Source organism: Phyllopteryx taeniolatus, chromosome 1 (genome assembly GCF_024500385.1).
Source record: "Phyllopteryx taeniolatus isolate TA_2022b chromosome 1, UOR_Ptae_1.2, whole genome shotgun sequence".
NCBI lineage: Eukaryota > Metazoa > Chordata > Actinopteri > Syngnathiformes > Syngnathidae > Phyllopteryx > Phyllopteryx taeniolatus.
This window is the reverse complement of record NC_084502.1, coordinates 19726312-19740093: the sequence shown is the minus strand read 5'-3', so window position 1 is coordinate 19740093 and position 13782 is coordinate 19726312.

The following is a 13782-nucleotide window of genomic DNA, read 5'->3' as shown; positions in this document are numbered from 1 at the left end:
TTAATCTTAGTCGTTCAACCCCTAGCATCTAAAAAGAAATTTCTGTTTATTTTAAGGCTTCAAAAACACTGCTGTTATAAAAACGACAGTCCAAAACAGTATAATTTTTTAAATCTGTTTTCAATATGGTGTTAGAAGACTCCACATACAGTATACATCAAAAGTGAGGAAAACTTAAAAAATACAGGTTGATATCACCAAGGTTGATACAGTTACCAAATAAAAATAATAAATAATACATTCATTCACTGCATCATTGGGAGTTAAGCATTTATTGGGGAAAGTCAAAGTACAGGACACAAATTATTACAAATTACTATAATTCTGTTCATGTTACATTGGTAGTTGCCTTTCTGCATACATGGGAAGCATTCATTTTTGCTAACAGTTTGTTTCATTCATGGATCATAGGGTTCCATGAAATCAAAATTTGTTCTGGAATATGTCCGACTGCTACTCCCTGGTGTAGCCCATGGAATATAAATATGTAAGGTGTTTTTCTCTTAGCTGCCCAAAGTACCTTACCGTGTTCCCATACTGACACGCATTAATACACTACTGGTAGAAATAATATACATGGGGCCTACCAGTTCCATAAAATACTAAGCTCAGTCAAGGACACTTTCATACAGGTCTCTGGAAGTTCAACTAAAAATGTTCTACTCACTATGCAGGGAGCTAAGCCGGCACAAGTGGCTTAGCTCAGCTTGGCCTCATAAAACTACAGATGCTGGGCTGGTAAACCAGAGCAGAATTGCTCCCATTTTAGGAATCCAAATCTAGTTCTCCATCCATCCATTTTCTACTCCTTATCCTGTTCAAGGTTACAAGAAAGCTGGAGTCTCCAGTTAATCACAGAACTGACACACACATTATCTCTTACCACTACTTCTCAAAGAACAATACATATTGGAAGACCTGATAACCACATGCATAATTGTCATGCAAAGCAATTAGAAAGAGCTGATCATTTATGACAGCTACAAAAATGTTATTAAGCTCAAATGACAGCCCTCTGCTTCGGTAGAGCTGCAATTATGAGGAAGATGGGGCTGTAATTTGAATACAAAGGCAATGAGACAGGAGAATCTTTTGGTTCCAGGTAACCAAAAAACTGTTACCAAAAATGTTCATTATATAATAAAACAAAAAAATTGGCCAGATCGCAACCCAATTGAGAATAACAGTGTTGTTTGGCATATGCACGCACACACAGAGACAGTAAAAGAAGAAGCAGTGAAGTAAAAGAGCTAAATAGTTTGAAAGTGTACAGGGAGAGCAGGAAGCAATGACACTGATTCCTTTTAAGTCGGTAGTGCTGCAGAGTAGCTATTAAAGACATTTCCTCACCGCCTAATTCACCATCAAATGCAGAAGATCTTCAATCGATCGTGCGTTGGCTTCTAAAAGCCACAGAGGCATGAACAAGAATCAGAGCTTTTCGAACCCACAGGACATTATAATAAACCTGGAATGTTCAAGCATATTGTACACATTTATCAGGATTTATTGGGTAACTTCAACATGAAATAGTCATGACATCACATAGGATGGAGTGGTCTTGTCTTCAGTGCTATCCCAGGAGATTCCAATGTTTTCTGGTTTATAAACAAAATTATTCAATTGATTGTTCCATTATGGCATATTGGGTCCTGGATTTCAATGGACATAGAAATTTGAAAAGAACAATAACAACAACAGCCACAATTGTCTAGTACAAATTATGTTGACAATTAGTGCAACAGTATTCTATTCTTCTTCTTTTCCTTTCGGCTTGTCCCTTTAGGGCTCGCCACAGCGCGTCATCCTTTTTCATGTAAGCCTATCTTCTGCATCCTCCTCTCGAACAGCAACTGCTCTCATGTCTTCCCTCACGACATCCATCAACCTTCTCTTTGGTCTTCCTCTAGCTCTCTTGCCTGGCAGCTCCATCCTCATCATCCTTCTACCAATATACTCACTATTTCTCCTCTGGACGTGTCCAAACCATCGAAGTCTGCTCTCTCTAACTTTGTCTCCAACACATCGAACCTTGGCTGTCCCTCTGATGAGCTAATTTCTAATTTTATCCAACCTAGTCACTCCGAGAGCGAACCTCAGCATCTTCATTTCCGCCACCTCCAGCTCTGCTTCCTGTTGTCTCTTCAGTGCCACTGTCTCTAATTCGTACATCATGGCTGGCCTCACCACTGTTTTATAAACTTTGCCCTTCATCCTAGCAGAGACTCTTCTGTCACGTAACACACCTGACACCTTCCTCCACCCGTTCCAACCAGCTCTTGTTCTGTTGAAATCCGTTTCTTCACTTCCTGACCACACTCACCATTGCTCTGGACAGTGGACCCCAAGTATTTAAAGTCCTCCACCCTTGCTATCTCTTCTCCCTGTAGCCTCACTCTTCCCCCACCAACCCTCTCATTCATGCACATATATTCAGAATCATAATCATCTTTATTTGCCAAGTATATCCAAAAACACACAAGGAATTTGTCTCCGGTAGTTGGAGCCGCTCTAGTACGACAACAGACAATTGACAGAGAACACTTTGGAGACAGAAAGACATTGACAAAAAAGAAACAGTCACTGAGCAGTAAAGGGTTGCTAGTTATCTGATAATGCCGGTACATTATTTTTTTTTTTGACAATTGTGCAAAAAGATGCAGAGTCCTCTAGCACTTAGAGCAGTTCAAATGACCAATATTGCAATATTCCGGTGCAATGACCATTGTGCAAAGGGCGCAGATACTTCAAGGAGTGTATGTGGTTTAAAGTGACGAGTAGTGCGATATTCTGTCTTACTTCGGCTAATCTTCATTTCGCTGCGTTCCAGTGCATGCCTCCATCTTTCTGTTCCTCCACCTGCTCCCTGCTTTCACTGCAGATCACAATGTCATCTGCAAACATCATGGTCCACGGGGATTCCATTCTAACCTCATCTGTCAGCCTATCCATCACCACTGCAAACAGGAAGGGGCTCAGGGGTGATCCCTGATGCAGTCCCACCTCCACCTTAAATTCGTCTGTCACACCAACAGCACACCACTGTTCTGCTGCCCTCGTACCTGTCCTGTATTATTCTAACATACTTCTCTGCCACTCCAGACTTCTGCATGCAGTACCACAGTTCCTCTCTGGGTACTCTGTCATACGCTTTCTCTAGATCTCCAAAGACACAATGTAGCTCCTTCTGACCTTCTCTGTACTTTTCCACCAACCTCCTCAAGGCAAATAATGCATCTGTGGTACTCTTTTTAGACATGAAACCATACTGTTGCTCGCAAATACTCACTTTTGTCCTGAGTCGAGCCTCCACTACTCTTTCCCATAACTTCATTGTGTGGCTCATCAACTTTATTCCTTTACAGTTACACCTTTCCTCCATTCCTCAGGCATGTTCTCACAAGCTAGAATTCTATAGAACAAGCTGGTCAAAAACTCCACAGCCACCTCTCCTAGATGCTTCCATACCGCCACAGGAATGTCATCATTCATCATAGTGCAGTATTCTATTAAAATGTGTAAATCATTTCCAAGTACTGTAATCTGGAAACCAGAATGGAGTTCACCGTCCCCCTGTGCCCATTCATGCAGAATCCCATTTTCTCCGCCAGGCTTTTAAGACTACAATGGATCAATCACAGTGGCCTGGGATGCTTGTCTCTCCCCCATCAGTGGACCATTTTACCTGGTTGCTAGTGTTTGAGTTCTTAATCAGTTCACGGTATGAGAAGATTAATGTCTCTGGCGATGAGCAGGAAGGTGAGACTGAAAAAAAAATTGTTAGAACGAACTGAGACCACTGATGTTAAAACTGAATAATCAAGGGGGATTCGGTGCTCCCGCATTGCAGTTCAGAGAAATGAGGAGCATTTTTGCCCTGGCTAACTGTAGGGTAGATCTGATTCTTTTCCATTGCTGTTTTGTGTCAGAACCACAAATGCCAGCTGCGAGCATTCAGTCATCACTTTCAAAGAATTGCAGCCATATGACTGGTATATGAGGAGGTCGCCAGGTCCAAAGAGATCAAATGCTTATATGCAAGCACAAGCTTAGTATGGGGAGGATAAGTATGGAGAAGGAAAGGAACAGCTCATGATCCAAAGCGTAACACATCATCTGTCAAACATGGTGGAAGCGGTGTTATGGCATGGCATTAGGGTTGGGCATTGTTTGAATTTGACTAATTCCAGTTCCGACTCCAGTTCCTTATTTCGATTCCGGTTCCAAACAATTCTCGATTCTGATTCTTTTAGGGGGCTGGGCCAAAAAAGTTTGCATGGTTTAAATAAAGATTGTCCAAATTATGGATATCCATTTTCTTAGCAGCCCGCAGCATAGACTAAAATGTACATTTGACTTGGGGTTCTTTATAACCAGTATCAATATCAAACCTATGAACTAAAAGGCAATGTGTGTGGAACTAACCCAATTGACTTAATATTCATTAATTAATGTTTCAGCTAAAAGTTCAATATAGCATTGTTAAAAAAGTTATTTGGGACGGTTACATCACTGTCAAATGTTTTATATATGCAAGTTTTAACTTGACTTCCTGTTTTAAGCTTGTAGCCTTTTATTTTGAAGGGTACGCACCGTAACTCAGCATTTTGACATGAAAAGTAACTTCACAAGGGATCAGTGATTTTTTTTTTTCTTAAATGGATGGAACCAAATGCTATAAAACGCTGATTCCATTCCTGATTTTCACCGATGTGGCACAAGCTTAGTGTTTGTGATACTGTGAGACAACGTTTATGTGAATTATGTTCCAATTCATTGTGATGTAAAGTTGCTACGGTGAAGTTTTAGCTCAATGTTTTTTTTCTGTTATCGGTGCTTCCGTTGGTTTGAAGACTAAAATAAATGCTAAAAACCATCAGTGCAAAAGTGCAAACAACCGTTTACCTTGTTAGCTGCCTCATTGTTGGCATAGATGTATTTAATGTTTCACTCAGCCAATTGACTGAGGTTTGACTTCACTGAAGCTCCACGTAGTGTAGGCTGAGCCTCGGAGCGCATCAGATGCTACACATCGTGAAAGCCTCCTTTGCACAATATAATCTTATTCCAAGTGTTGCACTGAGGCGACTGGTCATTAATCTTAACAAAATTAAGACACACTTTTGTTCCCCGCCGCCCTCGTTGGGCAAAAGCACATCTTCGTGCGCGTTCTTCATTGGTTCCTCCAACTTCTTCGTTGGTTTTCGCCACTTCTTCTTCGGGGTGGGCGGACTGTAGGCATTGAAACTGCAGTATACTCGCTCTAAAATGATAGGATTGTGCCCAACATATTGTGAAAGCAACTCAAGACTCTCAAGGCAAATAAATCTAATCTTCTTCAATGGCCAGATCGCAACCCAACTGAGAATAATTTTCAATTGCAAATGAAAGTGGCTGCAGTGAAGGCCTGGTAAAACATCTCCAGGAAGGAAAGTCAGAATTTGGTGATGCTCATGGGCTCCAGACTTATATGCACCTGTTGATTGCAAAATACAGTATATTTATTATATTTATTTATTAGTGTATTTATTATTATATAAATAAGGTTATAATTACAAATATGACAAAAGTCAAAATTCTTGGGAGCCTTTGTAAATGTATCTATTTATAAAATAATAATAGGTAATAATAAAATGGCTCTAATTCCTCAAAATGAAAAGTGCCATATTTCTGTAAAAATTCTTAAATTAAAGCTGAAAGTCTATGGTTTAATTACATTTGATTGTGGTGACAGAATCCTAAATACTCTATCATTGTACAAATACCAAAATAAATAAAAAAATCCGAGCAGCATAATGAAGAGGAATGTTTAAATACCAATTCTAAGTCAACCAGGAAATGTAATGCTGCGTTCATTGATCAAACACTTTTGTCACACAAAATTCTCATTTTGTCATTCAGCAATTTGTGCAAAAAAGTACCGAAACATTGAACAGTTGCACATGTGCCTTCAAAATGTTTAGACAAGTTCAAATTAAGTTCACCTGTAAAGGTTATAGTGCATTATAGGTTCATTCGGAAATTTCCCATAAAAGCGCATTAATGCATGACGTTTTGAGAGTAGTGTACATCTCACCTCAGCCACACTAATGATTCATCTTTGGTGCTGTGAGTGTAAGAGACTAATTGGCCATTGTGCGGTTGGAGCAGTGCAAGATGAGGTCAATAGAGAAGGAAATTAATGAGGGTGACAGTGATGTGTGTGTAGCCTTGATTAGAGTGTCTGTCGTGCTGGATGACCATAGATTTCAGCTGACTACTGCTTCTACATCGCAGTACAATATTCAGTTATATCACCCCTCACTGTCACAGAGGGCCCTCAGATGCTCGACACATGGCAATAAAATGCAAAAAAATACAATGAACATGTCAGGATCTATGTTGTTAATCTTTTTGTTCGAAGTTAATGCGCATCATTTCATTTTTGATGAATTGAGTCAATATCACCATAAGGTGCCTTTGAGACTTTCCCATTTCAGTTGTTTTATACTTTGCGTTATAGATTTTTGATTCTGTACCTGTTTAGCTTTTTGTAATAAATCCTGTATGAATATCTCATGAACTCCCGACGTCTCTACTTGCTTCCCTGCAGTTGTGTCCACCTGCCTATTTGCCTGAGCTCCAACAAGACGAAACCTCAATTTGCATCACGAAGACTTAACGCAGCTCACCATTTATGCGTACATTCATTCCTTCTTTTATTGTTTATTGTTGGCTGGGACTGAGACGGTGGCCAGAAAATTGGATTGATGAGTGGATGGATGAAAGTAAAGTACAAAGATTTAATGTGGTTGCAATCATAAGCAACTACTGGTCGGTTGAGCTAAAACCAGGTAGAGTTCACACTACTATCCAAGATTGTGAAGGAGTTGCTATCTCGTTCCCAGAAAATACATATAACACAATTGCAAAAGGGTACAGTACTTATTTCCTCTGGGCAAAAACACATTTTGCTGTTGAAGTGTGAGCTTTTCTGGGTCACACTTTTTATAGATGACCCTCTACATGGAAGCAAAACATATCGATTTCCAGGTAGTGTTATTTTGTGTCACACAAGTGTGAACGCATACAACCCAATCCAGCATGGTGATGGGTTGAGTATGTCCCAGTGTGGCCTTTCCAATTAACTGTCCTTCTCCATGCATGTTTTACCTGGATATGTCACCTTCTGTGGACTTGATAGTTAAAAACAGAACAGTATACTTCGAACTTAGACTACAAGATGAATTTAGTGTTAATTTGAGGACTTTATAGGAAACATGCATTAATTAAGACAATTAAAAACAATTCACAGGTGTTTTAACATGTCTTATAGAACACTTCACGCACCCAATTCTTGTCCTGTTGAAATCAGATTATTTGAGACGGCGGCAAATGAGCCAGCCCTCATCCCTCCCAACATACTGCTTGGCTGCTGGCTTGTGCGGCTTTCGTGACAATGAATACTAGCGTTTGGCTGCACAGTAAGAATCCCTGAATGTAAGCAAACAAATGAAGGGTTAGGCTGGGTTACAGTTAGTGGGATTTATAATAAAGCCGTCACACTAAAGACACATACTTTCTTTTCCCGTTTGGAAGCCGGCTTCCCGGATACAGTTGCCAATCATAGTGTGAACATACCTCAAGCAAGCCTTAAACAAATGTCCTCTCCTGTCCTGACCACCGGTGACCACCAACACACGTCTTTGCCCATTTTGTCCTTATAATACCGTCGGCTCGCTCCACTCTTGTTGTCATCTCCACGGTAACAAATGTATCCAGTCGCATTGGAGATGACAAGAAAAAGCCCAATAATCGTAAAAAACGGGATGCGGAATACAAGATTTTATTGCAGTAGTCTGACAGTGCAATCGTGAAAGAGCAAATTTGTCTTGTAGTCTGATCCGGGCATTACGTGTTGGACCGTTGTCTCCGACGTGTTGTCTGTCCCACACCGCTGAGGTTTATTTATTTATTTGTTTTTTAAATAACTTTATTGGCCGTCAGATATTTACAGTACCACGTCAAAAGACACGCGACAAGGCTAAAAATAAACTAGCTTTTGGATTCTAATATACTGTGCACGCGGCGACGCAGACTAAATGTCTTTTGCGGAGCCGATCAATGACGTCCTTGATCGGATCAGTGAATTATGACATTAACGCCGATCAGCATAAAATGCTAAATATCGGCCGATACAGATCAGCCCGATCAAATCGCTGTAAAGTCTACTATCTGCCAAACTGCTGCTTGTTGTATAGTATCTGTATCTCAAACATTTGCTCGCAAGTCAGAGCAAAAAATCGTCAGAACAATGGCTCATATCTCAAAAAACTCATTAGTCGGGATACTTGTATTGCAAGACACTACGGTATTATAATATGTATGCTGCCACTCCCCCAGCAGCCAACAGCACAGTAGATGCACTTGCTCACCTGTGGTCATGGGTGGGCCAAACAGATCATGAGTGTGGTTAATGAAGTTAATGGCAAGAGGGAAGAAGCTGTTGGAATCTCTGTAGTTCTAGTTTGCATTGATCGGTAGCACCTACCTAATGGAAGGAGCTGGAAGAGCTGGTGACCAGGATGTGGAGGGTCCAAAAGGATTTTGCATGCGTTCTGGCAGCGTGCAAGTCCTCAAGGGTGGGTAGGGGAGTACCGACAATCTTTTCGGCAGTCCTGATTGTCCGTTGCAATCGGAGTTTGTCCTTTTTTGTGGCACCACCAAACCAGACTGTGATGGACAAACACAGGACTGAATCGATGACTGTTGTGGAGAACTGCCTCAACAGCTCCTGTGGCAGCCTCTACTAACACTTTGCTGTGAAGACACATGTAATTTTCTCATTAAATTCTGATTTTAATGAAACTTATCATGCACTGTTAGAATGTCTTAGCATCACTTCAGACAACTGAGGGAATTATTAGTATGTAGCTGAGGAATTGTTAGTTTGGCTTGTTGACATCAAAGCACTGGAACTGGCTAACCTGAGGGTATGGTTCAAATTTTAATTAATTTTAAACATAAATATGTTTGCCCCTGAGACTTCAGACCTCAATTCTGCAGTGAAAGAGAGGACAGACATGGAATATTTGTCAGACATGCTTACATTTTATGTACAATTCATTCTAGTGATGGAAAATGGACATTGAAAGGTGCCAACAAATAGGATCTGTGAATTGTCCTACTGTGTTAAAAGTGAAGTGGACATAATGTACATTTAAATTATTATTTTTTTGTTTTTATAACATTTACTTGCCTGACACTGTTAGCTATTGTGAACACTCCCTAAAAATGCATGACAACAGTTCATCATAATATTGCTGTGATGACCCACAAGAGAGAGACAATCACTAGGGACCTGAACTTTTAAGAGAGGGGTAGTAGTTAAACGTGTTCCCAGATTCAAAGAGGTGGGCTGTCTGTTGTTATTTTATTATCAGTAAGTTTGACATGGAGAGTAAAGTGACATGAGCTGCTTTCGTCTCCTCGTCTCATTATTCATCGCATCGCCACAATTGCTGACCCTGACATGATTAATAATGTCAGAACGTGATTGTGACAGCAACGAACCCCCAGTGCCTACATAAAGTGAAATGCCTTTCGGCCTCAAACGAGCGGCGCAGTCATTTCACCGCCTGATGGATTCTGTGCTGTGTGATATGTCATTCTTGTTTATCTACCTGGACGAAATCACGGTGGCCAGTGTGGGTGCAGAGGAGCACCTGACACACCTCGAGCTGCTAATCTCAGCGTCTCTGTGAACATGGGCTCATCGTCAACCCAGCCAAGTGCCAGTTTGGCCATTACCTTTCTCAGACACCACGTCATGCTATCCTCCTTCCAGCTAGGGTGTACGCTATCACCAATTTCCCACACCCCTCCACTGTGAAGTACCTGCAGGTGTTCTTGGGCATGGTGAACTTTTATAACAGGCTTATTCCCCAGGCAGGTCACCTCATGTGGCCCTTGTATGAGGCCCTGTGGGGCATAGTGCCCAAGGATGAAGTGGAGTGGTCCCTAGGGATGGAAGAAGCTTTCGACGCTAGCAAGACTGCGCTGGCAACCGCGGCCCTGCTGGCGCACTTGTGTCTGTGATAGATGTGTCTGACTATGCAGTGGGAGCAGTGTGTGTGCAGTGGGTGGGTGGGGCCTGGCGGCCACTGGCCTTCTTCTGCAACAGCTACGTGACAATAAGAGGAAGTACAGGACTTTCAACAGGGAGCTCCTAGGTCTCTTCCTCCCCACACGACATTTCAGATTCCTCTTGGAGGCCTGCCAGTTCAATGCCTTTGTGGACCACAAGCCATTGACATTTGCCATGGCCAAGACCTCTGAGCCTACCTCTCACAGTTGGTCGTGTGGTCCGTTCACTTGAGACTTGATTACGCTGCAATGGCCACCGAACAGGCCGCAGACGCTGACATTCATGCCTTCTGGATGGTCCCCACTGGACTGAGTCTAGAAAACATAAGGTTTGATAACGCCAACGCCACACTCCTCTGTGATTTCTCCACTGGCCAACCACACCCCAAGTCCTATGTGTCAGCAGCTGACCTACAAGGGGCCCTTCCGTGACGTGGGGGCTATGAACTTGAACTGTGAATGGATCACGGTGGAATGCCTCAAGCATGCTCCTGTGGATGCTGGTGTGCCGCTGCAGCTGGTTCTGCTTCCACAGTGGGGGTGCACACCTGCTGCAGTCTCCTGCCCAGTGCTGGCTCCAACCCGGCCTCTGGACCCACCCCTTTATCCTGACCCACCTCCTGTTAAGTGGAGCCATTTTGGCTGCTTGATCCGTCCCACTCACCTTAACTGTTTCTCTTGGCACTGTTTATAATTTACTCTTCGGTTGTGCAATTTTCTTATGGTGAATTCTGAGGGGGCCTGTGTGGTGACCCACAAGGGAGAGACATTCACGAGGGACCTGTACCTTTAACAGCGGGTCGGTAGTCACACGTGTTTACAGGGTTAAAGAGGTGGGCTGTTTATTGTTGTTTTTCTGTCAGTTAGTATGATGTGGAGAGTAAAGAGACATGACCCACTTTTGTCTCCTCATCTCTTTATTTACTGCACCTCCACAATGCTCTGAATGTGTACCTCATGTGTACATGATACAAATGGGATGAGCCCATATCCTACAATAAAGTCAATTGCTTGCAGGGATACAAACAACAATCAGACCTTTTGCTATAATAAAAAGTCCACTGAAAGACAAGTTCATGTCTTAGGAATATTAACTGGAGGTTGAAAAGATCTATAATCTGTAGGAGTTCAGAGCTCTGGGTTGTGGTTGCACCATCCGAGCAGAGCTTCAACAAAGAGATTTAAATCTCTTAGTAGCAGAATTATCAGAGGGACGCAAGAAAGCAAAGGTGAAGTCGTTAAACCATTCTACCAATGTGTAGCAACATTTGTGCAGGTACTGGGTGATGGTGATTTTAATGTAGCCCTATTGGGGGCACAGTGCAAACTGTAGGCCGGTCCCAAGCCCGGATAAATGCAGAGGGTTGCGTCAGGAAGGGCATCCGGCTTAAAACCTTGCCAAACAAATATGAGCGTTCATCCAAAGAATTCCATACCGGATCGGTCGTGGCCTGGGTTAACAATGTAGGCCACCGGCGCCATCAACCTGTAGGGCGCCGTTGGAAATTCAGCTAGTGTGGGTCGAAGTCGAAGAAGAAGAAGAGGTGGAAAGCGGGTTCTTCGGCAGAAAGAGAAGAGGAAAGCACAGAGCCGAGAACTGAATGTGGGGACTTTGAATGTTGGGACTATGACAGGAAAATCTCGGGAGTTGGTTGACATGATGATTAGGAGAAAGGTTGATATATTGTGTGTCCGGGAGACCAGGTGGAAAGGCAATAAGGCTAGAAGTTTAGGGGTAGAGTTTAAATTATTTTACCATGGTGTAGATGGGAAAAGAAATGGAGTCGGGGTTATTTTAAAAGAAGAGTTGGCTAAGAATATCTTGGAGGTGACAAGAGTATCAGATCCAATGATGAGGCTGAAAATTGAAGGGTGTTATGTATAATGTGATTAGTGGCTATGCCCCGCAGGAAGGATGTGACCTAGAGGTGCAAGAGAAATTCTGGAAGGAGCTAGACGAAGTAGTTCTGAGCATCCCAGACAGAGAGAGAGTTGTGATTGGTGCAGATTGTAATGGACATGTTGGTGAAGGAAATATGGATGATGAAGAAGTGATGGGTAAGTACGGCATCCAGGAAAGTAACTTGGAAGGACAGATGGTGGTAGACTTTGCAAAAAGGATGCAAATGGCTGTACTGAACACTTTTTTCCAGAAGAGGCAAGAACATAGGGTGACCTACAAGAGCGGAGGTAGAAGCACGCAAGTGTATTACGTCTTGTGCAGACGATGTATTCTGAAGGAGGTTACCGACTGTAAGGTTGTGGTAGGGGAGAGTGTGGCTAGACACCATAGGATGGTGGTGTGTAAAATGACTCTGGTGGTGGGGAGAAAGATTAGGAAGACAAAGGCAGAGCAGAGAACCAAGTGGTGGAAGCTGAGACAGGACGAGTGTTGTGCAGCTTTTCGGGAAGAGGTGAGACAGGCTCTCGGTGGACGGGAGGAGCTTCCAGAAGACTGGACCACTGCAGCCAAGGTGATCATAGAGGCAGGCAGGAGAGTACTTGGTGTATCTTCTGGCAGGAAAGGAGAGAAGGAGACTTGGTGGTGGAACCTCACAGTACAGGAAATCATACAAGGAAAAAGGTTAACTAAGAAGAAGTGGGACACTGAGAGGACCGAGGAGAGGTGGAAGGAATACATTGAGATGCGACACAGGGCAAAGGTAGAGGTGGCAAAGGCCAAACAAGAGGCATATGATGACATGTATTGCACCCAGAGAGGAACTGTGGTACTGCATGCGGACGTCTGTAGTGGCAGAGAAGTATGTTAGAATAATACAGGACCTGTACGAGGGCAGCAGAACAGTGGGGGTGTGCTGTAGGTGTGACAGATGAATTTAAGGTGGAGGTGGGACTGCATCAGGGATCAGCCCTGAGCCCTTTCCTGTTTGCAGTGGTGATGGATAGGCTGACAGATGAGGTTAGACTGGAATCCCCGTGGACCATGATGTTTGCAGATGACATTGTGATCTGCAGTGAAAGCAGGGACCAGGTTGAGGAACAGTTAGAAAGATGGAGGCACGCACTGGAAAGCAGAGGAATGAAGATTAGCCGAAGTAAGACAGAATATATGTGCATGAATGAGAGGGGTGGTGGGAGAAGAGTGAGGCTACAGGGAGAAGAGATAGCAAGGGTGGAGGCCTTTAAATACTTGGGGTCAACCGTCCAGAGCAATGGTGAGTGTGGTCAGGAAGTGAAGAAACGGGTCCAAGCAGGTTGGAACGGGTGTCAGGTGTGTTATGTGACAGAAGAGTCTCTGCTAGGATGAAGGGCAAAGTATATAAAACAGTGGTGAGGCCAGCCATAATGTACGGCTTAGAGACAGTGGCACTGAAGAGACAACAGGAAGCAGAGCTGGAGGTGGCGGAAATTAAGATGTTGAGGTTCGCTCTTGGACCATGTTGGATAAAATTAGAAATTAGCTCATCAGAGGGACAGCCAAGGTTCGATGTTTTGGAGACAAAGTTAGAGAGAGCAGAATTCGATGGTTTGGACACGTCCAGAGGAGAAATAGTGAGTATATTGGTAGAAGGATTATGAGGATGGCGCTGCCAGGCAAGAGACCTAGAGGAAGACCAAAGAGAAGGTTGATGGATGTCGTGAGGGAAGACATGAGGGCAGTTGAGGTTCGAGAGGAGGATGCAGAAGATAGGCTTA